This window comes from Orcinus orca, chromosome 18 (genome assembly GCF_937001465.1).
Source record: "Orcinus orca chromosome 18, mOrcOrc1.1, whole genome shotgun sequence".
NCBI classification, from domain to species: Eukaryota; Metazoa; Chordata; class Mammalia; order Artiodactyla; family Delphinidae; genus Orcinus; species Orcinus orca.
In genome coordinates this window covers 54,775,650-54,803,385 of record NC_064576.1, presented here as the reverse complement: position 1 = coordinate 54,803,385, position 27,736 = coordinate 54,775,650, and the positions used below count along the sequence as shown (strand labels likewise).

At 41.2% G+C, this 27,736-nt stretch overlaps 1 long non-coding RNA gene and 1 other non-coding gene across 2 annotated transcripts in view; both read left to right on the top strand.

Moving 5' to 3' along the window:
• The window catches only part of LOC117203093 (uncharacterized), a 250,390-nt gene that overhangs the window by 220,912 nt on the left and 1,742 nt on the right, over nucleotides 1-27,736 (top strand). The gene's annotated exons all lie outside the window — the stretch shown is intronic.
• LOC117203137 (U6 spliceosomal RNA) lies at nucleotides 21,834-21,940 on the top strand. The gene has a single exon (XR_004485779.1). It is a non-coding gene; the product is annotated as a U6 spliceosomal RNA (small nuclear RNA).

Genomic DNA, 27,736 nt, shown 5'->3' with positions numbered 1-27,736 from the left:
GGTTTTCTGACTCCCCTGGTTCCACAGCCCATACTAAAGTCTGCCTGCCTATTAGTGGGTACACAGATGGGCGGGATTCATCTCAGGTCCCTGGGCATATGATGCTAGATCCCACAACACCCACAAAGGTGCTTTTGTTCATGAATAGATGTCTGTTTTGCTGTTGAAAAAGGAGGATAAAAAGGAGGAATGTCTTATACCTCTGATATCACTGATAATGCTGTACCTTTTGAAATCTAGGTTTTCAGCCATTGTTATTATAAAAAGCAGGTACCATATAGAAATTAGTATGCAACAGGAAATGAGGGTGGCTGTGTCTAATCTGATTCCCAGGTTTAAGAAGTTATGCAGTGCCCGAACAGGTGTACACATCCCTCTAGTCATTGTGGTTATTTAAGAAGAAAATAAAAATATTATTTGGTTTTTAACTCATGTGAACTAATTTTTCCAACATCACGAAGTTATTAGGATATAAATACTTATTAAGTTGTTTGGATGTAACCACTTTATAACTGGAACTGTTAGATATTTCTTTGGCCAAAAAGTAGCATGAGAAATTTACTAAGACTCTAAGAGTACCATGGATTGAGAATAGAGGATTGTGCTGAGAAATATGTAAGAGTCAATCCCAGAAGTAGATTACATCCTTTCCACCCACATTCCACTGGCAAGAATTTATTAGACAGCTACATCTAAGAGTAAGGGAGGATGGGAAATTCAGTCCAGTTGTGTGCCCAGGAGGAAAAGGAAAACAATTTGATGAAAAACCAGTCATTCTCTACTGTCGAAATGAATAAGCAGGGGGACAAAATTGTCCCATATCCACAGTCTGACTTGCGCTGAAAACTGTTGTAGCAAACACTCTGCAACTCAGCATCCCCATCATCCCTTCTATCCTACAGCTCTTATCATCCACCAAACACATAAAAGCCATTGCTTCACTTACTTCTCACAACCTCGTGAGCTGGGCAGAGCAAAGACTGTCCCCATTTTGTCCCTATTTTGCAGTTTAAGAAATAAACAACTAGATTACTTTAGGTTACCCAGATAGCGAGTAACAGAAGCCAGACCCAAGTCCAAGTTTTACACCACATTAAGAGTTCTTTATGCTACAGCCAAACGCTAGGTCAGAGGATTCAATGGACAGCTGTGGGGCTTGTGATTAAAGACAGGTTGGCAGGGGCTATAGGATAAGCAGGAATGGGCAGCAGGATTGTCAGACTAGCAGCCTCAGTTCTACAAATAGGAGATGATCATGTCCTGAAAGTGATGGTTCTTGGGACATGAGAGACTGTCATCCAAGGGATGTTCTTCAGCTCCTACTGTCCTGGGTGAGCTCACAGATGTCTGGCCTCAGCTTTGTGACTTACACAGGCTTTTCACAGTCAACTCTCAATCACAGTGACGATTGGGAAAAGGAGCGTATCAGGAGAGAGAACTGCCACCTGCATCTGGTCTACCCTTTGCACTGCCTTATGATTTTAGCAAATTTGTCTTGAGGGCATATTTTTCTAATACAATTTAGTTGTATTAGAAGCAATCTCTCTTCTTTAAGCACATTACTATTTTTTTTTTTTTTCGCTACGCGAGCCTCTCACTGTTGTGGTCTCTCCCGTTGCGGAGCACAGGCTCCGGACGCACAGGCTCAGTGGCCATGGCTCACGGGCCCAGCGGCTCTGCGGCATGTGGGATCTTCCCGGACCGGGGCACGAACGCGTGTCCCCTGCATCGGCAGGTGGACTCTGAACCACTGCGCCACCAGGGAACCCTGAGCACATTACTATTAATGGAAAGAAAAGAGGTAGGTCAAGAGCAGGGGAAAGCCTTTCTGGGGTTTGGAATCTACCAGTGGTAATCCACAGCGTGCATAATCCTGATGTAGTCTGCATAAACATTTGTCTAACAGAGGCAGCTGCTCAGCCTCTTCAGTTCTCTTCTGCCCCAGTAAACACAAGGTGAGAAGCCTGAAGCACTGAACCTGAAGAAGTTGCAGTCTATGGTTTTCCTGCTCTGAACAGTGGACATGCAGCCAGGGATAACTGAATTATTGAAGACAGTTGAGAAGGACTTCTCCCGTATGGCCAATCTTTACATTATTGTATTTTCTGATCATGTTTATTTTCTTCTCCAAGCTTCAAACGGAAGTCATTAGAGACAGAGATTTCATCACTAGGTGCAGGTCGGAGGCCAGTTGACTTTCCGATATATTATTCTTTTTTGGCAGTCAGCTAAAATAGGCCAGTTTCAGGACATGTGCTAAGGGATGATTTGAGGCTAGGTTCTGGGAATTAAACTGAACTCCCTTGTGCTTATCCGTGATTTATTGTTGCTTAAACCAGAACTAGCTTGCCTGCTTAAACCAGAACTAGCTTGCCAGCAAAAACAGTTGAGTCTGACAGAGCTGAAGCTAAAATTATTGATTAAAGGACTGAGGACCACATATGAGGAGTTTATTCTTTTGGTGTGATTTCTAGACGTGCGTGCAAGTGGTTCAAGGAGAACATTTACACGCTGCGTTTTTCTCTAGTCTAAAACACAATCACTCTGGGCAGCCATGGGGAGTGCAGTATGAAGAAGTCTCAGTTTTTCTTCCTTGACCCTAAAAGGAAATCTTGTAGACATTTCCATTCCTGTAAGGTACCTTCACATGAACTCAGTATGTGGTACTAGTAATCTACCCCACTCATAAAGATTCCTGGAGAGCCACAGAAACAGCATGGTCCTTGTCTAAATGTAGAAAAGAAAAATCCTGAAGTTTTCAGTGATTTGTTTGAACTTATCTATTAATAGCTGGGAAGAGATGGTAACAAACTAAACCACAGAGTTTTCAAGGCCTAAAGAGAACGTCCCAATGCGTTTGAGTTTTAGCATAACCCCATCCATTTCATTCCCTCACCCACATGCTCAGTAATCAATACTTTTGAGATCTACCATTTACTTTGTGGTGCAAAATGCTTTCTATACATTGTATCATTTAATCTTCACAACAACACAAAGGGATGAGGTGAGATAAAACCAATGCTTAGTGTAAAATGGGTGGCTTGACTCCAAAATACTCACTCCAAACCAGCATAACAATTGGCAGTTATCAGGCTGAAACAGTAATTTTCAACTTCTTTTGTATTTGTGACATATTTTCTAGAATAACAAAATTTTTGGAGGTGACAAAGGAATTTTAAGATTCAAAATGGCACTAATTAAGTCAGCACTCATTTAGGTGTAATCAATACTAGATTATCTCACTGTGTCACGGATTTCAATAAGAGTACCCACAGTGACCCTACTATTCCCCGGGGAGCTCTTTGGCCTTGGATCCCTATTCAAACAGAACTGTTGTTGCCCTGACCAGGAGAACAAGTTCACACATATTCCCAGAAGCCTTGGAACTTCTTCGATGTTGCTTTGTTGTTCTGCCGTACCTTGTATCTCTGACTTGGAGAAATTTTGCCCTGTACAACACATAGCTACACAACAGACACAGGACAATGTTCCCACTGATAGTTGTTGTCGTTACAGGATATATTTTTAATTATGACAAAACTGAGCTTTATATACCTTGATGGGATGTTTTAGCCTACTTAAGAATGTTTGAGTATGCAGCTGCAGACCAAATAAGAACCACTGGTCTAGGGTGGAACTGGAAGAATTGAGCCCTATTCCTTGGTTCACAGTGCAAGCAAATCAATGAAATGCCCAACTGCTTTCACATAAAAATGGCCCTCGTCAAGGCAATGGTCTGACCCAAACAAATACAAACATAAGGTCAATATCTGAGTTTGCCTAGTGGAGAGCAGAGACATATTTATGTATGATTTATGTCCTCTCTCCATGTATAGGTAGGTTTATACCATGGGTACATGTGGCTGTGTTCATGATATTCATATGCCGTGCTGACATGTGTTCTAGTGTGTTCTTCACATGTGACTTCTATCTATAAAATCATCTTGTCAACTCATGGAGAGGTAAGAGGGGTCATAGTTTTATCATTCCCCTTCTACCTCTCATCCCAGCTATGATTTAGAATTCAGTGATCCCTATGGATTTCACAGTGTTGCAGAAGATTGAATTTTGTCTTTTAAGGCAGCACAGCACAGTGGGATGGTGAAGGTTTAAGGACAATACAGGCATGCTTTGTTGTATTGCACGTTGCTTTATTGTGCTTCACAGATACTGCGTTTTTTACAAATTCAAGATTTGTGGGAACCCTGCACGGAGCAAGTCTATCGGTGTCATTTTTCCAAGGGTATTTGCTCACTTCATGTCTCTGTGTCACATTTTGGTAATTCCCACAGTATTTCAACCTTTTTCTTTATTATTATTCTTGTTATGGTGATCTGTGATGAGCAATCTTTAACCTTCCTATTGCAAAACGATGACGACTCGCTGAAGTCTCCGATGATAGTTAGCATTTTTTACCAATAAAGCATTTTTTACATTAAAGTCTGTGCATTGTTTGTATAAACATAATGCTATTGTACCCTTAATAGACTGGAACATAGTGTAGATATAACTTTTATATATGTACTGGGAACCAAAAAATTCATGTGACTCACTTTATTGCAATATTCGCGCTATTGCAGTGGTTTGGAACTCAACCTGCAACATCATCCAGGTATGCCTGTACAGCCCTTTAAATTATAGGACCTTGGAATTCTTGCAGCCTGGTGGTTTTGTGGCTTTAAAGTTATTTAATGTCCCTATGTTGCAATTATTTTATCTTTAAAAAAAGAAGGAAATAAAGTCTGGTGGGATCGTTACAGAACTTGGAGTCAAGTGTGGTGAATGTCAGTGGGGTAGTTCTCCAAAGCTATTGATTACTGAGCAGATGAGGGAGGGTGTGAAGTGTGGTAGGTTTTACCAGGCAAAGCTCTTGTGCATTGGGTAGTTCTCTGTTACCATCTCTTCCCAACTAAGTGAGTTCAAGCAAATCACTGAAAACTTCTTTTCTTCATTTAGAAACAAGAACCATGCTGTTTCCCTGGCTCTCCAGGAATATATATGGGAAGAGTGGATTGCATTAGTCCCCCCTTTTCCATGGGTGATACATTCTAAGCCCCCCAGTGGATGCTTGAAACGACAGACAGTTCTAAACCCTGTATATACTATGGGTTTTTTTTACTACATATACATACCTATGATGAGGTTTAATTTATAAATTAGGCACAGTAAGGATTAACCATAATAATAACAAAATAGAATAATTGTAACAATAGGCTGTAATAAAGGTTATGTGAATGTGGTCTCTCTCTCAAAATACCTTGTTGTATAAATTTAATGTCTTTCCCATCTTAACTAAGCACTTACCATGCACTGTGGCTATATCTTTTGCTGTTTGAGATGCAACAGCAAAACTAGCACAAATTTCTTTTTCCTTCTTCACAATTTCACAGATAGAAGATACACTCTTACCATAGATCTTAGTAACCTCAGCATACAATTTTTTTCTTTCCTTATTAAGTCGAGAACCTTCACCTTTTCACTTAAAGGAAGCACTTTATGGCTTCTCTTTGGCACATACAAATTGTCAGCATTACTGTTTTTTTTGCTTCGGGACCATTGTTAAGTAAAATAAGGGGTACTCAAAAACAAGCACTACGATACCAACACAGTCTGGGAACCAATGTGGCTCCTAAGTGGCTAAAGGGCAGGATACGCTGGAAGAGGGATGAGTCACGTCCGGAGTGGGATGAAGTGAGATTTCATCATGCTACTTAAAATGGCGGCAATTCAGAACTTACGAATAGTTCATTTCTGGAATTTCCCATTTAGTATTTTTGGACCTCGGTTGACTGTGAGTAGCCGACACTGTGGATCGGGGGGACTACTGTATAGTGATAAGACGTACTGAGTTCCTGGGACGGTACCTAGCACAATACCTGACCCTAGTGCTTCAATAAATGATAGCAGTTCTATTATCGTAGTCATAGAGTGGGGCTTTTCCTGGGCGAGAACATCTCTGGGTTTCGGGTGGTAATCAGAGACAATAAAAACATTCACTGGATGAAATACTCTGAGGAAGAACAAATATTCAGGGTTATTTTTGTATAAAGAAATGAAAAGATACCAAACCCTTGGTTAGTCAGAAACATTGAATCCCTGTTGTGTTTCAAGGCTCTGGATTTAGGATGGAAGAAAAATAAAAGAAATAACGAGCATGATGATTTCAGAACAGTTATGAAACAAAATCAAATACTCGGATTTTATATTTATACTTAATACTCCTATATATGTTATATAGTATTATATATGTTACTCCTCTATATAATATATATAATGCTCATATATGAAGATTATAACATATATTAATATACATCCTATATTACTATAATACATATAATTATATATGAAGTACTATAAATAATATATAATTATAAATCATAATCATTGAGTATTAGATAGGGTGTGTTTGCTGGGGCAGAGGGGGTGGGGAATCATATCTGGGGTGGAGACTAGAGATGTAAGCACAGCTTGGATCATGAAGGACCTGTGAGTCATTAGACTTGACCTTAAAAGCAATAGAAACCATTAAGTTCAGCAGTGATGGAATCAGATATGTCTTTTAAAAGGACAGCTCTGATTACGGTGTAGAGTCTGCACTAAAAAGAGGAAAGATAAAAAAAAATTAAAAATAAATAAATAAATAAATAAAATTAAATTAAAAAATAAATAAAAAATAAATAAAATAAAATAAATAAAAAATAAAATAAATTAAAAAAAAAGAGGAAAGACACGAGGCAGGGAGGCTAGTTGCTGTTGCAGTCATCAGTGAGAGATACCTACACTAGAATCATGACAGTAAAGACACAAGGAAGGGGATGGGGTAAAGAGATTTTTTAACCTGCAATAGTTATATCTATTGGATGGTTGGATGGACGAAGAGAGAAAGAGGTTTTTGAGCAGATCATGAAAATGCTTTTCAAGAACAATCATAGCAACCATGTGTAAAGCATGAGAAACATGTTTGCCAAATCAGCTTCTGGAGAGAGAGAAAACGTAGGCAAGTTTTCAGTAGGCCGTTTGTCTTCCCTGTCACTGCCCACTCTGTTAGTGCTTTAGCAGCTGTCTGAGGGCCATTTTTTAGCTGTGGCAATCAGCTGGTGATTATTCTTCTAGTTTTTCCATGAAATCTGAAGTCTTCTGATGGATGTCAACCGAGCGTTGAACAGGTCTTATGGCATTAAAAAATAAGAAAAAGCACTTAGAGCTTCCAATCGGGGCTTTTTTTTTTTTTTTTTTTTTTTTTTTTGGTCTAGTGCTACCAGCTTTGAAAAAGCTGTGGCCATTGGAGAAAATATGAGTAGTTAAGAGTGAGGGAAAGAAACGTGTGATTGTGGTCTTTTATCTTTAAAAAAATAGCCGATATTGGTGCCTGTTTAATTATGGAAGTAATATGTATGCAAAGTGGAAAATCACAAAGAAGAAAATATAGTTATTCATACTATCACTGTCCAGAAATAAATGTTTTGATACTTCGCTTTTCAGGTTTCTTCTATGCCTACATAAATTTGTTTTCGAAATGTGAGATCGTAATGCATATCTTGGTTTGGGGTTCCTTTTGTGCCCTGAGTTTTTAGGGTAGATTGAAACTATTATTACAAAGAGATCCCGAACTACAGTGGTTCCATCAGGACACAAGCTTTCTTGTTTCACGTGGATCGCCGCAGAGGCGGGCAGCGTTCCCAGGCGGGCTTAGGTAGCTCTGCACCTGTGGTTGCCCGGGGACCCAGGTCTGTGCCCACATCCTCGGAGCGTTGCTCTGGTCCACATAACTGAAGCAGGTCCAACAGCACCACATAATGTTGCAGCTAAAGGAAAAGAGAAACAGTGGCGATGGAAGACAAGCAGCTTCCTCTTTTAAGGATGTACCTAGGTAGTGGCTTAATTCTTTTCTGCCCACTTGCCATTTGCCAAAATTCAACCCCACGGCTATACTTACTTATATGAGGGAAGCTGGGAAAGGTTAGCGCCCCATTGCCCAGCCACGTGTCTTGCAAAACCCCAGCATGGAAGAGCTTGTTACTAAACGTAAGGAGAAAATGGATACTGGGAACAATTGCCAGCCTCAAACTTAGGTCCCCCAATCACTCATCTGTGCCCTGCTAACCACATATAGAACATACTCACTCCTTCACCAAGGGGACTGCCTCAAAAACCATCCAATTACTACATCCAACTCAGAGTTCAAGATTTCTGGGTGACATCAAGTCTTCTCCATCAGGGCTGGAGGTACCCAGATCTGGGAAATTTTTTAACTAATGGGCATGTTTTCTGGCACCTTCCCCATACTTAGTGTTCAACAGTGGAGTCAAACAGGTTAGCTGCAATAAAAAAATTTGGGGGGGAAAAGGGTGAATGGGAGAAAAAAATCGTTATGGTTCTTAAGAATGATGAAATCTTACTGGGCAGGAGCTGTGACACATCTCCAAGGAAGAAAATTTCTTCATCTACAGACACTAGCTCTCTTCTCTGGGAGACAGTCCTTTTGTCCACTGACCTCTCAGAGACTCTGCTTGTCCGTTAAATGCTGCGGCCACAACTAAAGTGAGTGTGGAGGAGCATGCCTTACTTGGGGATGCACAGCTCTCCTGGGGGTTGCTCTAGGGACCAGAAAATTACAGCTTTTGCAGGCCAGGTTTGTGGTTTCTTTGATCACATAATTCTTTCAAAGTTCTTAGCAGTTTTCTAGACTATTTGCCACTGGTCATTTCCATGAACATGTTAGGTTAGCCAACAATCTCGTCTGCATCAATCTTAAGTTCATGAACACATTTGTTTACTCATCCCTAAACTTGGGCCAGTTTCTCTCCAGTTCAGTAACAACTTTGAGGCCATTTAAAATAACAGGCGTGGGTGAGACAACAATACGCTTAATTCTACATTTGCCATTGGATTGGCTCCTCTGGTCGCATTAACAACAGGCCCTGGAGAAAGGCTCTGAGACACAGTTTATCTCTTTCTGTTTACGGTGCTGAAACTGTTCAAATTTCCAGCTCCATGAGGCCTAAATTACAAGACTGCTGGTCAATTCAGACGGCAGCCCCAAGCACAGGGGACATCCCTATCCGGGCTGTATTTCCTTCTATCTCGACTGGCAAACTGATAAAGCTTGCCAAACTTCATCGCTCTCTACTAAAAGCAGCAAGAAGCAGCCAATAGAAACCAACATTCTGGTTTTGTCTCACTGTTTACCCCAGAGCTTCAGGCCTAGTAAGCATGTAACCTGTCTTCAGAGTTATCATAGGAACCAGTTTTACCAATGTTTTGCCACGGTTTGACAAAGGTCATCAGCCTTTCAGCCTGCAATATCTGTTTCCTTGCTGCCCATCCCACAATTGTTGAAGGATCCATTTTAACACAATTGTTAAAAGATCACACAATTGTGAAAGTGATATAGTGTACATTTTTTTTTACCCCTGCAGGATACTATTTCTGGTCCCAATTTATATTTTTTTTATGATTTCCACTAAGCTACTGTTACAAAAGACCCCAAATTCAGTATTGCAAAATAGATTGAATTTTCTCTCACAAAATAAGGAGTATGGGACATGAAAGTGTCTCTGTTTATAACATCATCCAGGGACCCAGGTCTCTTCTGTATTTTGTTCCATCACCTGCTAGACCCCTGCCCTAGACACATGGTCTCTATTTGCTCATGAGCACCACACCTGCACCCCAGCTCAGGGTGAGTAGAGAGCAAGCGATTCCTTTCTTTTGATGAGTGTGACTCTCAATTTGCTCACATCATTTCTATTCACATCTCAATTGTGAGGCTGGCGGTGAGACAGGCCTGGGACCTGGGACCCTTTGCTGCAGTCCTGCAAAGCTTGCACCTGGTCACACCTCTGCTTGAGCTACAAAACACAAAGAAACTATATGGGACTAAAATTAACTGTGTGCAGGCAGTTGGGGAAGATTCTGGACCAAAAGATACAAAAGACTAAAGACAAAGCAAACAACAAAACTCAACTGCCACTTCTGAAGAGCCAGGAGCAAAAACAGGGTGTTGGGAGCAAAAGCAGGGTACTGAGCATGACCCCTGCACTCAACACCACCTAAAGGGTGGGCAAAACACCCTCCAGTTGGATCCCTGGACACACCCCTACCCTCACCCCATATAAGGAACAAGCTTGTCCCCCCTCAGTGAGCCAGCAAGCCTCAGAACCTGTTGTTTGTTCTCATTCCCCCCTGCTGCAGCAGGGGCCCCAGTAAAGCCTTGCCTGAGTTTCTTGTCTGGCCTTTAGTCAATTTCTATTGATTGAGGAAGGCCAAGAACCATGGTTGGTATCAGTTGGAGACCCACTAGCCTGGGTAAACTTAGTGTGGTAGGGGTCTGTTGCTAAATGCAAGATGGATACAAGGTTGCAAATAGAGCTATTCCACACCCATGAATGATGAATCATTGAACATTGCTTCCCAATTTGGGCTGTAATACAGAATGCTTTGCTGATCATCTTTTATTTTTTTAACATCTTTATTGGAGTATAATTACTTTACGTTGTTGTGTTGATCATCTTTATTTAACAGTTTTTATATACATCTCTGGATGATTTACCTAAGAGAGGTATACTTATAATGGAAATGTTACATATGAACACTGTAAAGAATTGACTAGTTTCCTACTAGAATAAGTGTGGCCATTTGTAATTCCAGCCTAAGTATGTAAATCTGCCTCCCTATATAATCTCCAATACTTAACATATTTTTTTAATTACTGACATGTTTTAGCAGCACGTATTTTGTAGAATATTTTCCATTAAAAAATATGTATTTATTTATTTGGCTGTGCCAGGTCTTTGTTGCAGCACGCAGGATCTTTAGTTGTGGCATGTGGGATCTAGTTCCCCAACCAGGGATCGAACCTGGGTCCCCTGCATTGGGAGCACAAAGTCCTAACCACTGGACCATGAGGGAAGTCCCCTTAACATTTTTATATTTAAAAAATTCCCCCAGAGGAGCATGATCAAGATAGCAGAGTAGGGGCTTCCCTGGTGGCACAGTGGTTGAGAGTCCGCCTGCCGATGCAGGGGACACGGGTTCATGCCCCGGTCCGGGAGGATCCCACATGCCGCGGAGTGGCTGGGCCCGTGAGACATGGCCGCTGAGCCTGTGCGTCCGGAGCCTGTGCTCCACAACGGGACAGGCCACAACAGTGAGAGGCCCGCATACCACAAAAAAAAAAAAAAAAGATAGAGTAGGAAGACCCTTGCATACCCTCTCCCACAGACACACCAAAACCACAATTACATATAGAACAACTCTCTGAGAACATGAGGACTAGCAGAACAGCTCTTCTACAGCTAAGGATATAGAGGAAAAACCACATCAAGATGGGTAGGAGGAGCAGAGATCCAGTCTAGTCTGGATGCTCACTCCAAGCAGTGGAGGATATTACAAACTCGGAGGTCCTCCCTAAGGAGCAAGGGGTTGGAGTCCCACATTAGCAACCCCACTCCAGGGGACCTGCACAGGGAAGATAAGCTCTCATAACATCTTACTTAGAAAACCAGCAGGGCCAATGTCTGGAAGAGCCAAGGGCTGTGGGAAACCAAGACTCCACTCTTGAAGGGGCTCGTGCACAAAATCATTCACTCCAAGTGCCAGCACAGGGGCAGCAGTTTGAAAAATGCCTGGGCTATAGTGATGGAGATCCATTGGCTAACTTTAGAATGAGTGTGGAGGAGCAGGAATCTGTTGGAACTTTCTCCAGGAACTGAAGCACTAGCAGGCACCATTTTTTAAAATTCTCCCTCGACCTAGTTGGTCTGCTGCTGGCAAGCGCAATTTCTGACGTTTGCCATCTACCTTGCCAGCACTGCTCACCCTGCACTGGCTTTCCCCTGCAGACCTGCCCCTGCTGATGCCCCTACATGGTGACTACCACTCACTACACCTGGCGGGAGGTCTCAACCAGTTATGGCACCTCCTTCAAAGTGGCTCCTATTCTGGGGGGCCTGCACTGGTTGTAGCTGGGCCCCACAGCCAGCCACACCCAGGCTAGCCAAGCCCAACAGGGCACCTGCAGCAACTGTGGCCAAGCCAGCCTGCCAGCCTGGGAGCCAGCCCCACCTATTGGTGCACCCACTGATGCCCAACTGTGGCATCTCCACAACAGGAGGGTGTATGCAGCCCATGCAGGGAACACCCCTGGAGTCCTTGGCTCTGATGACCAGAGGGGATTGCTCTTCTGGAGCCCACAGGAAACCTTCTACATAAGGCCACTCCTTCAGGATTGGGAGACTGAGCTGATATATCTAATACATAGAAACAAACACACAGAGTTAGGCAAAATAAGAAGACAGAGGAATATGTTCCAAACAAAATAACCATGGGTGAGGGGGAACTAGATGAAGTGGAGATAAGCAATCTACCTGATAAAGAGTTCAAAGTCATGCTCATAAAGATGCTTATCAAACTCAGGAGAAGAATGAATGAACACAGTGAGAATTTCAAAAAAGGGAAAGAAAATATAAAAAAAGAATAAATCAGAGGTGAAAAATGCAGTAACTGAAAAATATGCTAGATAAAGTCAGTAGCAGATTAGATGATGCAGAAAAACAGGTCAGCAATCTTGAAGTCAGGGTAGTGGAAATCACCCAATCAGAAGAGCAAAAAGAAAAAAAGAATTTTTAAAGAATGAGGATAGTTTAAGGGATCTCTGGGACAATATCAAGTATAGTAATATTTGCATTATAAGGTCCCAGAAGGAGAAGAGAGAGAGAGAAAAGGACAGAAAGTCTACTTGAGGAAATCATGGCTGAAAAGTTCCCTAACTTAGCAAAGGAAACAGATATCCAAGTCCAGGAAGCACAGAGACCTAAACAAGATAAATCCAAAGAGGTTCACACCAACACACATTATAATTAAGATGTCACAAGTTAAAGAGAAAGAGAAAAATCTTAAAGGCAGCAAGAGAAAAATAACTAGTTATGTACAAAGGAGCCCCCAAAGGCTGTCAGCTGATTTTTCTGCAGAAGCTTTCAAGCCAGAAGGGAGTGGCATTATATATTTAAAATGCTGAAAGGAAAAATCTTACAACCCAAACTATTCTGCCCAGCAAGGTTATCATTCAGAATTGAAGGAGAGATAAAGAGTTTCCCAGAAAAGCAAAAGCTAAAGGAGTTCATCACCACTGAACAGGCTGTACAAGAAATATTAAATGGACTTCTTAAACTGGAAAAGAAAAGACCATAACTAGAAATAAGAAAACATATGAAAGGAAAAAATCTCCCTCGTAAAATAAACCATATAGTAAAGGTAATGGATCAACCACTTACAACACTACTATAAAGGTTAAATAACAAAAATAGTAAAATCAATTTCAACTACAATAACTAGTCAAGGGATACTAGTTATAAATAGTATAAAATAAAAAGATGTAAAATATGACATCAAATACATAAAATGTGGAGAGGTGAGTAAAAATATAGTGCTTTTGAAGTGCACTCAAACTTAAGTGACCATCAACTTAAAATAAATGGTTATATACATATTGTTACACTTGAACCTCATGGTAACCACAAACCAAAACCTATAATAGATACATGAAAAATAAAGAAAAAGGACTCCAAACATAACACTAAAGTCATCAAATCACAAAGGAAGAGAGCAAGAGAATAAGAAAGGACAGAAAAGAACTACAAAAACAAGCAGAAAACAATGAACAAATTGGCAATAAGTACACACCGATCAATAATACTTTAAATGTAAATGGACTAAATGTTCCAATCAAGAGACATAGGGTGGCTGAATGTATTAAAAGAAAAAAAAAACCCAGGACCCATCTATATGCTCACTTCAGAGCTAAAGACAAGAAGAACAAAACTGAAGGTATCATGCTTCCTGAGTTCAAACTATACTACAAAGCTATAGTATTCAAAACAGTATGGTACTGACACAAAAACAGACACAGAGGTCAGTGGAAAAGAATAGAGAGCCCAGAAATGAATCCACACACATATGGTTAAATAATCTATACAAAGGAGGCAAGAATATACAATGGGGAAAAGACAGTCTCTTCAATAAATGCTGTTGGGAAAACTGGACAGCTACATACAAAAGAATGGATCTGGACCATTATCTTATACCACATGCAAAAATAAACTCAAAATGGATTAAAGACTTGACTGTAAAACTCCTAGAAGAAAACATAGGCAGTACACTCTTGGACATCTGTCTTAGTGATACTTTTTCAGATCTGTCTCTTCAGGCAAGGGCAAGAAAAGCAAAAATAAACAAACAGGATTAAATCAAACGTAAAAGTTTTGCACAGCAAAGGAAACCAGCAACAAAATAAAAAGGCAACATACTGAATGGGAGAAGATATTTACGAATCATATAACCAATAAGGGGTTAATATCCAAAATATATAAAGAACTCATACAACTTAATATCAAAACCACAATGAGATATCACCTTACACCTGTCAGAATGGCTATTATCAAAAAGACAACAAATAGTGAGTGTTGGTGAGGATATGGAGAAAAGGGAACCCTCATGAACTGTTGGTGGGAATGTAAATTGGTGCAGCCACTAAGGAAAACAGGAGATTCCTCAAAAAATTAAAAATCGAACTACCAGGGCTTCCCTGGTGGCGCAGTGGTTGAGAATCTACCTGCCAATGCAGGGACATGGGTTCAAGCCCTGGTCTGGGAAGATCCCACATGCCACGGAGCAGCTGGCCCCATGAGCCACAATTACTGAGCCTGCGCGTCTGGAGCCTGTGCTCCGCAACAAGAGAGGCCGCGATAGTGAGAGGCCCACGCACCGCGATGAGGAGTGGCCCCCACTTGCGGCAACTAGAGAAAGCCCTCACACAGAAATGAAGACCCAACACAGTCAAAAATAAATTAAAAAATAAATAAAATTAAAAAAAAAAATCGAACTATCATACAATCCAGCAATTCCACTTCTGACTATCCCCCCCAAAAAAAACCCCAAAACACTAATTCAAAAAGATATATGCACTCCTTTGTTCATTGAAGCATTATTTACAATAGCCAATACATGAAAGTAACAGAAGTGTTCATTAATAGATGAATGGATAAAGAAGATGCAGTATGTGGACTTCCCTGGTAGTCCAGTGGATAATACTTCACCTTCTAATGCAGTCGGTGTGGGTTCGATCCCTGGTCGGGGATCTAGGACCCCATATGCCTCATGGCCAAAAAACCAAAACATAAAACAGAATAAATATTGTAATAAATTCAATAAAGACTTTAAAAATGGTCCACGTCAAAAAAAACTTAAAAAAAAAAAGATGTGGTATATATATGTGCAATGGAATATTACTCAGCCATAAAAATCAATGAGATCTTGCCATTTGCAACAACATGGATGGACCTAAAGGGTATTATGCTAAATGAAATAAACCAGAGAAAGAAAGACAAATGCCATATAATTTCATTTATATGTGGAATCTAAAAAACAAAACAAACAAACAAAACAAAACAGAAACAGCTTCATAAATACATAGAACAAATTCGTGGTTGCCAGACAGGAGGGGAGTGGGGGATGGGCGAAATAGGTGAAGAGGATTAAGAGGCACAAACTTCCATTTATAAAATAAATAAGTCATGATGATGTAATATAAAGAATAGGGAACATAATAATGTTATAATAACTTTAAATGGTGACAGATGGTAACTAGACTTATCGTGGTGATCATCTCAAAATGTATATAAATGTTGAGTCATTTATTTTGTATACTTGAAATTAATATAATATTATACTTCAATTGAAGTCAATTATAATTCAATTGAAAAAAAATAACCAAGCTGAGAAAAACCTCCCCCAATTTGATATATTCTTGCCTTTAGAAGTGGATTTTACTGCAAGAAATGAAATCATCAACCACAAATATTTACTGACCACCTATAACAATACATTTGCCGAAGAAACAAGGTAAATAGAATGATTTTTTAAAGGTCCCTTTGTGTTTTAGCAGAATATTTAGGGAGGAGAGAAGAGTCAGGTTGGAGCATCTTAAACAAGTTTTAAACTATGTGTGTTTGCTTATAAAACTCATTTTCTAATTTAAAAAATTAATACGATCTCATTGGGAGATACTGGGGGAAAAAACAGAAAAATGTAAAGAAAATGAGAGTCATCCCTAATTACACCACAATAGAAAAGCACCTTTTAACAGTTTATTGTATATTTACCTATTCTTTTTCTAACTACTTATATTTCCATTTATCTTTATATTATTTACAAATTTGTTCTCTTAATTTATATATAATTTCACATCTTTTTTGTTCATTTAAAAACATATTTACACATTTTCCCATGATATTAGAAATCCTTCAAAAATCTAATTTTTAGTGGCTGCATTTTATAATGACTATGTTATGTGGCTATATTTAATTATATATTATATAGCTATTATATTATGCTATGGCTACATAATAGAAGCTAGCATTTATTCAACATACTAAAATAGCAGCAATTGAATTTTTTCTCATAAGGAATTCCTTCTACTAGGATGTTGGGCCTTGTGGATGGATCATTTGATTTTGTTTTTTATTTCTTTTTTTTAAAATTTATTTTATTGAAGTATAGTTGACTTACAGTGTTGTGTTAATTTCTGCTGTACAGCAAAGTGATTCAGTTACATACATATATACATTCTTTTTTGTATTCTTTTCCATTATGGTTTATCACAAGATACTGAATATAGTTCCCTGTGCTATACAGTAGGACCTTGTTGTTTACCCATTCTATATATAATAGTTTACATCCGCTAGTCCCAAATTCCCAATCCAACCCTCCCCTGCTTCCCCCTTCCCCGGCAACCACAAGTCTGTTCTATATGTCTGTGAATCTGTTTCTGTTTCATAGATAAGTTCATTTGTGTCATATTTTAGATTCCACATATAAGTGATATCACATGGTATTTGTCTTTCTCTTTCTGACTTACTTTACTTAGTATGATGATCTCTGGGTCCATCCATGTTGCTGCAAATGGCATTATTTCATTCTTTTTTTACGGCCAAGTAGTATTCCATCTACACATCTTCTTTATCCATTCATCTGTCAGTGGACATTTAGGTAGTTTCCATGTCTTGGCCATTGTGGATAGTGAGCAGCAGTTGCATTTAATCCTCTGAAATCAGTATAAATTCAATAATATTATAATCCTCACAGGAGCAGATCTCATTACTGTACCTAACTCTTCACCTCTCCCTACAGACTAATGGTTCTCAGCCAGGACCAATTTTGCCCTCTAGGGAACATTTGTTGATGTCTGGAGACATTTTGATTGTCACCATTTTGAAGGGGCTTCTAGTGTGTAGAGGCCGGGATGCTGCTGAACATTAACTGATTCACAGGACAGCCCCCCACAAGGAAGGATCATCTGATCCCAAAGGCCAAGAGTGCCAAGGTTGAGAATTCCTGCCATGGAGTCATAACCTTCACTGTGTGATTTTTTTTACTACTTGACTTGAGGTTTGGTCTACATGACTTGCTTTCGCCAGTAGAACGAGGTGACATTGTCTTACGCCTCTTCGCGTTTTCTTCTTGTGGCTCTTCTAGCACCACGTGAAGAGCATGCTTGTCAATCCCACTAGGATCAGAGAGAAGGATGTAGGACACATGGAGCAGGGCGTCCACAAGACACACTGACCTGCGGGGAGCTGAGGCAGTGGCCTCCATCAGGCCAACCCCAGCCAACCTGCACATGTGGAAGCTACGATAATTAATGATTGTTGTCTTAAGCCACTGAGCTTGGGGGCAGTTTTTAATTTATCAATAGCTAATTAATACATTAGGTGAAAAAACTAATTTGCTCTGGCTCACAAAGTTAGTAAGTCAAAGAGCTGTGTTTCAAACTCAGTCCTGGCTGACTGCAAAGTCCATTCGTAATGTTGAGACTATACTGTTTTTCTGAAACCATCATTTATGTAATCATTCTTATGTTAGATAACTAAGTAATTTTCTGTATTTTGCAGTTGTAAAGAATATTTCTTTGGTTAACATCTTTTTACATATATGTGTCCCTCCCATTCTGGTTTCTCTAGGGTATTTTTAAGAAATTTGAATCATCCAAAGAATAATACTAATTTTAAAAATTCTAGTAATAATTTTGCAATATATACACGTGTGAAATCATTATCTTGTACACTTTAAGCTTACATGTTATGTCAACATCTCAATAAACCTGGAAATAATAAAATAAAATGACACCTCCTCAAATTCTAATAATTTATTAAGAATTTAACATGTCCCAGAGCCAACATTAATTTTAGATAAAATATACAGTGCATAAGGAACGCACTCTTAGGCAATGTTTATAAAATTTAAACTATGAGGAATGCTTCTATTACAGACAGCCATGGGGTTTTATGCAAGATGCAATATATCTGTGCTCTTATATTATTATATATCATTGGCTGCATCTTATAGTCAGATATAAGTTGATTCTTATATCTGGAAATATTGCAACCCATTTCTATAGCAATTTATTTTGAGGAGTCATTTTTAACAATGAATCAGTTCCCAAAAAACAAAGTGGCCCTGTCTAAACAAGGCACTCCCTGAAGGTGAAGTTAGCAGCAACTGTGTGGCAGCAGAGGAGTTAAAGCTAGCTGAAGGGTGATGTTTTACAGCAGTCCTACGTCTAATAAAATGCATGTCAAACTGTGACATGTGAATAATGTTACTTCTCCACTGTAAGCCTCTGTAAGAAAAAAATAGATGGATGTAAATGGCTCCCTAAAGCCAGCATGCGACCCCAGTGCGGAAGGCAGGATTTATTAGTGTTTATTTTCACTTAGTATAACCACTTCAGCCCTAGAACATCAGTGTCCAAACCCTCCTCCCAATAGATGGTAGTCAGCAAAAACTAAGGCAAACAAAGACCATCCTTGGTCTCCCTAAAAGGAGGACGGAGGAGGCTGAGCCTGTATATCTGAGGCAGGGAACCTAATAAAACAACGCTTTGTGTTTCAACACTTGTGATTTGACGTTGCCTTTAGAAGACCTCCAGGCAGAACCGACCCCACCTCCTCCACCAAGCCCACCTGGCTTTGCTGCAGAGTCTAGAACCCAAGTGCGGCTGCGCAGAGCCCAAGACCAGTGTGGTCTTCGCGGCCCTGCAACCTAGGGGTTTAAGACTCTGCCAGCACTGGCTTAAAGTTCTTAGTAATTTTATCTTTTAATTACTTGCTTTACAACTGAAGTCTGATAGAACAATGGAGCATGAGCTGGGATCTTGGAGTGTCAGCTCGCTGGCAGTCCCACCTGCCACTGCCTCTCCCGTCCCTGTTCCCATCCCCTCCCCACTCCCAACTGCTCTCCATCCTCCCCAGAGACAACTGTACTCCCATCCTATGGCGACCAGGTCAGGGGGGTATTGGGAGGAGGAGAAGCTCACTCTCAGCCCTTGGCCTCTGCCCCCAGCAAACACAGGGAAGGGAGAGAGGAGATTAACTTCCCCATTGTCATTGTGTCCTGTCCCCTCGTGCACCTTCTTCTCACACACTCCACCGCATTGTTCACTAATTCAGTATCGTGCTCAGAGGGGTCTATGTCTGAATGCTGTCTTCCTCTGGCTGGTTGCTGCCACTCTCCGCGCCTCTCCCAGCAGTGGGGGTGTGCCTGTTCACTCTTTCTTTCTCTCCTCCAATTCCATAGTCATGAAGGTAATAGTCATCATTTACAGCCTTAGTATCTTCATCTTAGTAATGAGGAAGCTTTACACTGAGAGGTCACATGGCTTGTTCAGGGTCACAGAACTAGCAAATGGCAGAGCCTAGACTAGAGCTGGATCTTGTGACTAAATCCAAATTCCAGATCCAGCCTCCCCCCACTGTGGTCACTGGGGGCCTTGATTAGAGGACCTAATAAACGATGGTGAAGCCCAATTCCTGCCCGACCTCTCCGGTCTAAAGGTAATGGCTGCACTGAGCTCTCAGTAACTGCTGTTGCCTGGTGTTTAGAATGGATGTGGATAGAAAATGGAAGACAGTGTGTACCTGGCCCACTGTATTGTGTATAATACCATGTTGCCTAGTGGCCTATGGAATATAACTGCCTGGATTTGAAGTTGGGCTCTGCCACTTACTGTGTGCCCTTGGACAAGTTGCTGACCTTTCTTGCCTCATTTCCAAATCTATACAGTGAGGATAATAATAGCAATTTTTTTAACATCTTTATTGGAGTATAATTGCTTTACAATGGTGTGTTAATTTCTGCTTTATAACAAAGTGAATCAGTTATACATATATCCCCATATCCCCTCCCTCTTGAGTCTCCCTCCCACCCTCCCTATCCCACCCCTCTAGGCGGTCACACAGCACGGAGCTGATCTCCCTGTGCTATGCGGCTGCTTCCCACTAGCTATCTATTTTACATTTGGTAGTGTATATATGTCCATGCCACTCTTTCACTTTGTCCCAGCTTACCCTTCCCCCTCCCCGTATCCTCAAGTCCATTCTCTAGTAGGTCTGCGTCTTTATTCCCGTCTTGCCCCTAGGTTCTTCATGACCATTTTTGTTTGTTTATTTTTAGATTCCATATATATGTGTGCAATATATATATTATATATATGTGTTAGCATACAGTATTTGTTTTTCTCTTTCTGACTTACTTCACTCTGTAAGACAGATTCTAGGTCCATCCACCTCACTACAAATAACTCAATTTCGTTTCTTTTTATGGCTGAGTAATATTCCATTGTATATATGTGCCACATCTTCTTTATCCATTCATCTGTTGGTGACAATTATTTTGTGGGGATGTTAGGCTTGATGGTACCTGGTAATCTCTCAATAAATGTTAATTATCATAATGTGATAATATATAATTATTGTTACAATACAATCTTTCACTTTTTTTTCAGCAGCTTGGCATGGGGGTGGAATGAGGTGTGTGCCCGTGTGTCCTTACCATCTTTGAACATCAGTATTTTGGATGCTGAAATCTGACCCTGCAGCCATAACCTTCTGACTGTTCTCCCCACACTCTTACTTTCCCACCCCCTCGTCCCCATAATCTCTATTTAGCTTCTAAAGTGACACCATGTAGGAAATTCAACCACCCTGAGGCAGCCGTGGGAGGAAGCACCTCTAGCCAACAGCATCCGCTGCCAGCCATGAGGGAAGACGTCTCTAAATGATTCCAGCCAAGTGGTTGCTTTATGCAACCATTAAGTTTTGGGGTGGTTTGTTATGTAGCGATAATAATTAGAACAATGACACAAATATTGAAGTTATCAAACATATCACACAGATTAATCAGTTTAAAAGTAGATGACAAAAGGGAGAAGTTCAGCGAAAAACTACTTATGAAAAAAATCAAATAGAAATTCTAGAACTGGGACTTCCCTGGTGGTGCAGTGGTTAAAAATCTGCCTGCCAATGCAGGGAACACGGGTTCGAGCCCTGGTCCAGGAAGATCCCACATGCTGTGGAGCAACTAAGCCTGTGCACAACAACTACTGAGCCTGCGCTCTAGAGCCCGCATTCTGCAACTACTGAGCCCACACGCTGCAATTACTGAGGCCCACTCGCCTTGAGCCCGCACTCTGCAACAAGAGAAGCCACCGCAATCAGAAGCCCACGCACCACAATGAAGAGTAGCCCCCGCTCACTGCAACTAGAGAAAGCCCACACGCAGCAACGAAGACCCAACGCAGCCAAAAATAAATAAAATAAAATAAAATAAATTTATATAAAAATAGAAATTCTAGAACTAAAGAATACAATAATTAAAATCTATACATTAAAAGGAATTAGCAGCAATAAGACACAGTAAAGGCTAGGATTAGTGAGCTGGAAAACAGATCAGTAGAAAATACCCAGACTGAAGCATGGAGATCAAAACTGATGGAAAGTGTGCTCACTTCGGCAGCACATATACTAAAATTGGAACGATACAGAGAAGATTAGCATGGCCCCTGTGTGAGGATGACACGCAAATTCGTGAAGTGTTCCATATTTTTTAAAAAAAATGATGGAAAGTGAAGAAGAGAGTGTGGGATGCACATGGAAAGAGTGAAAGGTCTAATATACATGAAATTGGAGTCGTAGAAAGAGAGGAGAGAGAAAAGCAGATTTGCAAAGGAAAGCCCAGAGAAACAAAAAAGAGGCTCATCATCTGACTTCTGCATTCAGGTTCAGTGAGATGTGAAAATAGGGGCATTCTCAGGACCTTGTGCATGACATCCAAGGTTTAGAAACAACAGGGAACTAAAGAGCAGGGAAAGTTTATGAGGTGAGACAAGAGGATGATGAAATCTGAGGTACCCAGAAGAGAAGACTGAGATAACTAAATTGTAGACCACTGAAGGCCATGTCTAATTCTTTTCTTTTCTTAATGGCACTTGGCACATGACTGGCACAGAAAAGACTCTCAGTATAACATTTGCTGAGTGAGGAGCATCTGTTCCACAGAGAGAAGGCTGTTGCTCGCGCTGTTTAGGCTGGCTATTGAAGAGCTGCCTGGGGCAGCTAGACACCCTCCAGATGCTACCTTCAGATCTTTTCATTACCTTCAGTCTTCATGTGTATTCTTGGCCAGAGATAAGACTTGAGAGGGGGATGAGGAGTACTAGGATTTAGGACAGCAGGTTGACCAGCTTCCTTCATTCCTGCTCCCTCCCTCCCTCACTCCCTTCCTCTCTCCCTCTCTCCCTCCCTCCCTTCCTTCCTCCCTCCCTCCTTTCGTTCCTCCCTCCCTCCCTCCCTTACTTCCTCCCTCCTCCCTCCTTTCCTTCCTCCCTTCCTCCATCCCTTACTTCCTCCCTCCCTCCCTCCCTCTCTCCCTTCCTCCCTCCCTCCCTCTCTCCCTCCCTTCCTTCCTTCCTTCCTTCCTCCCTCCCTTCCTTTCCTCATTAAATATTCCTTGGGCAGCCCCTAGTTTCTGGTCATCGGGCTGAGTACCATGCCCACAAAGATGAATTAAAAAAAAAAAGTCCCTGCTCTAGTGAGGGGAACAAACAGTAAGTAAATAATTACAATTTAACCTTTGAGCACTAAACCAAAGCACCACAGGGGCCCAGAGAAAGGATCAACTAGCTGACGGTCATGAGAATAGAGAAAGTTTCATGCAAAAGGTGACGTTGGAGCTGTACATTCAAGGATAAGCGACAGATATGAGGCAGAGAGGGGGAAAGCCCCCCCAGAGCAGCGGGCACAGTCTCAGAGGTGTGAAGGGCATGTGTGGCCAATGAGGTAATAGGTGGTATTTTGTCTTTTTGGTTTTTTTGTTTCTTGGCCACACCACGCAGCTTGTGGGATCTTAGTTCCCCGACCAGGAATCGAACACGAGCCCTCAGCAGTGAGAGCGCAGAGTCCTAACCACTGGACCGCCAGGGAATTCCCAACAGGTGGTATTTTGGTGTGACTGGAGCATAGCCCGTAGATGCCAGGGGACAGAGATTTCAGGAGAAAAGCTTGCAAAAAGAGGTTGATGCCAGTAGATGTTTTGCACTTAGTCTGTTGGCATTGAGAAACGATGTACGGCTCCAGTGAGTGTCATGACTGTGACTGTGTTTTAGAAAATCATCCTGTCAAGAGAGGACTGTGAAGCGGGGTTGGGAGCCAGCAGAGGTGGGGGTCGGGTAGGAAGAGCAGACTGGGCTTTGGCCGCATCAGCTGGCTGACACAAATTCGACTGTTGTTCAGCTGAAACATGTTTCTCCATCATCTGAACGACCAATTTTTGCAGTCATTTGGGCCAGTCGTGCAGTTGATCCAAAGCAATTGTTCAGTCATCTCAGAACTCAGAATGACTACTGGTCTCATGTTCTGAGCAGCCAAACAAGTTTGGAACAACAAGCCTCTAGCAAGCCGGGAAGGGCTCACGTTAAAAGAACAGCAAACTTCCATGTTACATCCTTCGTGTATTGGCTAGAGCAGGATATTTAAGGGGTATTTCAGATTTCAGAAAAAATGTGTGCGTGCTGGAAATCCAGCCCCAAAGCATTACTTTTAAGCCAAGTGAGCATGGAGGGAAAGGTTCAGGTGAAGGTCACACAGCTGTGAGTGGATTAGTGCTCAATGGGGTTTTGCTGCAGAGAAATCCTCCAGTTTGCCTTCTGTACACAAAAGTGGTATAAAAAATCCTTATCAATATGGCTTTCCAGAAGCTGTGCATACAGCTTCCTCTGCTCTCATCTGGCTTCTAGCTAGAAACCGGTTTGTGGGAATTGCAAAACTTACTCCCTTCACTGCTGGGAGCCCCTCAAGGGCACTGGCTGAGACTGGGCTAGCCGTGCTTATTATTTTTTCCTCTGAACATTGTTGTATCCGGATTTGATGCCTGGAACTGCTGCGACTATTTTGCTAACACCAAGAGGGTGAAGCCAACACGTGAAGGAGAACAGATCAAAGGGAACAGTAAGAAGCGGACCTGGAGCCTTGACATATTATACCTGTAGCCTGATCGTCCGCTGGATTTCTTGTTATGCAAAAAAAAATTTCCTAATTCCCCCATTGTTTGTTTAAGTCACATTGAGGGTGACTCTCTTACTTACAGATAAAAGCATCCTGAGTTATACTTTCCAAATACACGTGGACGCAACACACATATGCACACCCCCCAAAATATCTCTTTTCTAACCAACTTTGCTGTCTGAAATGCTTCTCCTTATGAGCCATTCTTTTTATTGGGAATTTTCCTTCTACTGTAACACACATATCTCTCGGAGATCCTCTCTAAGACTTTTTATTTTTCTAAAAATTGGCTCAAATTTTGTTCTGTATTTTACTGAGTCCTTATTAAGTGCTAGACACTCTAGGCTGTGAGGATTTTAGATGGATGTGGTCTTTAAATGCTCTATTTTTTTTTTTAAATTTGGCCATGCCACGCACACCATGCGGGATCTTAGTTCCATGACCAGGGATTGAACCTGCACCCCCTGCAGTGGAAGCACAGAGTCTTAACCACTGGACTGCCAGGGAGGTCCCTAAAGAATCATTTTTTTAAGAAATGAAGAATTATCTCAGATGCCATCTCCATGGACTCCCCTCATTTTTACCACAAGGCTGATCAGCTCTCCCAGGCTGAGAGCGAGAAGTATAGAAGTGCTCGGTGGACGGGGAGAAGAAGATGGATTTGGTCCTGAGACTCTGATTCATTGCTACTTCAAGGACATTTTTACTTTGCCTGCAGGAAAGAGAAAGTGATCCATTGTAACTGTGATGAAAATGCACTCCCTTTCTGCCTTTCCTCCTTTCTCTTCTTTCCTTTAGAAAAAGGAAAGTTGGAAAGAGATGAGCTCAGCCTCTGGAGTGTGAAACCAGAGCTCAACAGGAGAAAAACCACTTGAAATGTCAAATCAGAATAGAATTCATTTGAAGATCCGGGTCAACATAGAGACCAGCACATGAATTGATCCCATGGACCCCTAAAATCTTCCCCAGAAATGATTTCTGGTTGGGAGATGGTACCAAAGGGGGTGAGAATGAGCTGGACTTCAGGACAGCTCCTAGATGCCAATCAGGTCCAATTGAGTAACGGGTCAGACTGCCTTCAAGGATTATGACACGATTCAGCCCACAGTATAATTTATTCCCTTTGACACGTTTGCACATTTGTTTTACTTGAACTCTCAAAAACGCAAGGCAGGTGAAGTGGCTATTATTATTCGTTGGCCAAAAGGTTGTTTCGGTTTGTTCTGTAAGATGGCTCTAGAAGCACTTAGTTATTTTTAACTTAATTTGAAACAATTTTGTTAGATGGTATGTGACAGCTGTCATATCAGCATGCATTTTAAAAAAGACATCAAAATTGGTGAAATCTGTGTAGCCTTTTTAATATTGAAGATGAAAGAAAAAAACAACATTTTCAGCATATTATGGTTTATTACTTCAAGAAAGGTAAAAACGCAACTGAAACGCACAAAAAGATTTGTGCAGTTTATGGAGAAAGTGCTGTGACTGATTGAATGTGTCAAAGTGGTTTGCTAAATTTTGTGCTGGAGATTTCTCGCTGGACGATGCTCCACGGTCGGGTAGACCAGTTGAAATTGATAGCGGTCAAATTGAGACATTAATTGAGAACAGTCAATGTTATACCACGCAGGAGATAGCTGACGTACTCAGAATATCCAATTCGAGCGTGAAAAATCATTTGCACCAGCTTGGTTATGTCATTCGCTTTGATGTTTGGGTTCCACATAAGTTAAGCAAAGAAAACCTTCTTGACCATATTTCCTCATGCGATTCTCTACTTAAACGTAATGAAAACGTTCCGTTTTTAAAACAAATGGTGACACGCAATGAAAACTGGATACTGTACAATAATGTGGAACGGAAGAGATCATGGGGCAAGCGAAATGAACCACCACCAATCACATCAAAGGCCAGTCTTCATCCAAAGAAGGTGATGTTGTGTATATGGTGGGATTGGAAGGGAGTACTCAATATGAGCTCCTTCCAGAAAACCAAACGATTAATTCCAACAAGTACTGCTCCCAGTCAGACCAACTGAAAGCAGCACTTGATGAAAAGCATCCAGAATTAGTCAACAGAAAACACGTAACCTTCCACCAGGATAATGCAAGACCGCACGTTTCTTTGATGACCAGGCAAACACTGTTACAGCTTGGCTGGGAAGTCTTCATTCATCCGCTGTATTCACCAGACATTGCACCTTCGGATTTCCATTTGTTTCGGTCTTTACAAAATTCTCTTAGTGGAAAAAATGTCAATTCCCTGGAAGACTGTAAAAGGCATCTGGAACAGTTCTTTGCTCAAAAAGATAAAAAGTTTTGGGAAGATGGGATTATGAAGTTGTCTGAAAAATGGCAGAAGGTAGTGGAACAAAAGGGTGAATATGTTGTTCAATAAAGTTCTTGGTGAAAATGAAAAATGTGTCTTTTATTTTTACTAAAAAACCTAAGGCACTTTTTGGCCAACCCAAATATTTTAATCTTGTGAATATAGAAGGTAAGCTACAGAAAGATTAAGTGTCTGATCCAAAATTTGAGACAGTTATTGCAGGGACAAGACCAGCTCTCTGATCTCAAAACATGAAATTTGCTCTGCTTTCCACTCTGTTGTATCTCCTTGCCATGGAATTTGATGTAAGGCACTACACCTGAAAAAAACACATAAACGTGGCCCCATTGGTTCTATTCCCCCTCCCACCACTCACCCCATTCTGTGTAGCCTCAGCAGGAAGTTGGGGCCAAAATTCAAGGGGCTGTTAAGAGCTACACACACAAGTTGGGCTGTGGGTGCTTACGATTGACAGAGGACACAGGTGAATTCATCAGTCATGTACTCAACAAGCCTGTATCAAGTTCTTTTCACCTGCCCCCCTCCCTTATCTGCTTGGCACATTTGGGAGTACAAGAGAAGCACAGAGAACAGCCTCCCTGGTACTGAAGCAGCTCACACCCCTCTTGGAAGGCATGACCACGACTTAGGAGACAATCAAAAGTGGTAGGAGACAAGAGACAACTGAGTCTTAGATTTGGTTAAAACACAAAGAACAGTGCTAAATAACTCTTGGTTAAATGAATGAATTATTAGACTGGATACTCACGTTAGTTGACTTGGAGAGTATGTATATCAGTCAAGGTTAAAGGAGAGAAGCAGAATCACTAGAGTAGACACACATACCACACACACACACACACACACACACTCACACACACACACACACACAACCACAGAGAACAATAGGAATTCACAAGGAAAAGATGACTGATGGATTCATGGGGAATGTGGGGCTTACACAAGGTCTTGAAGGATGGTGAGAATCTGGTCAGGGGAGAAGTGGCAGGACA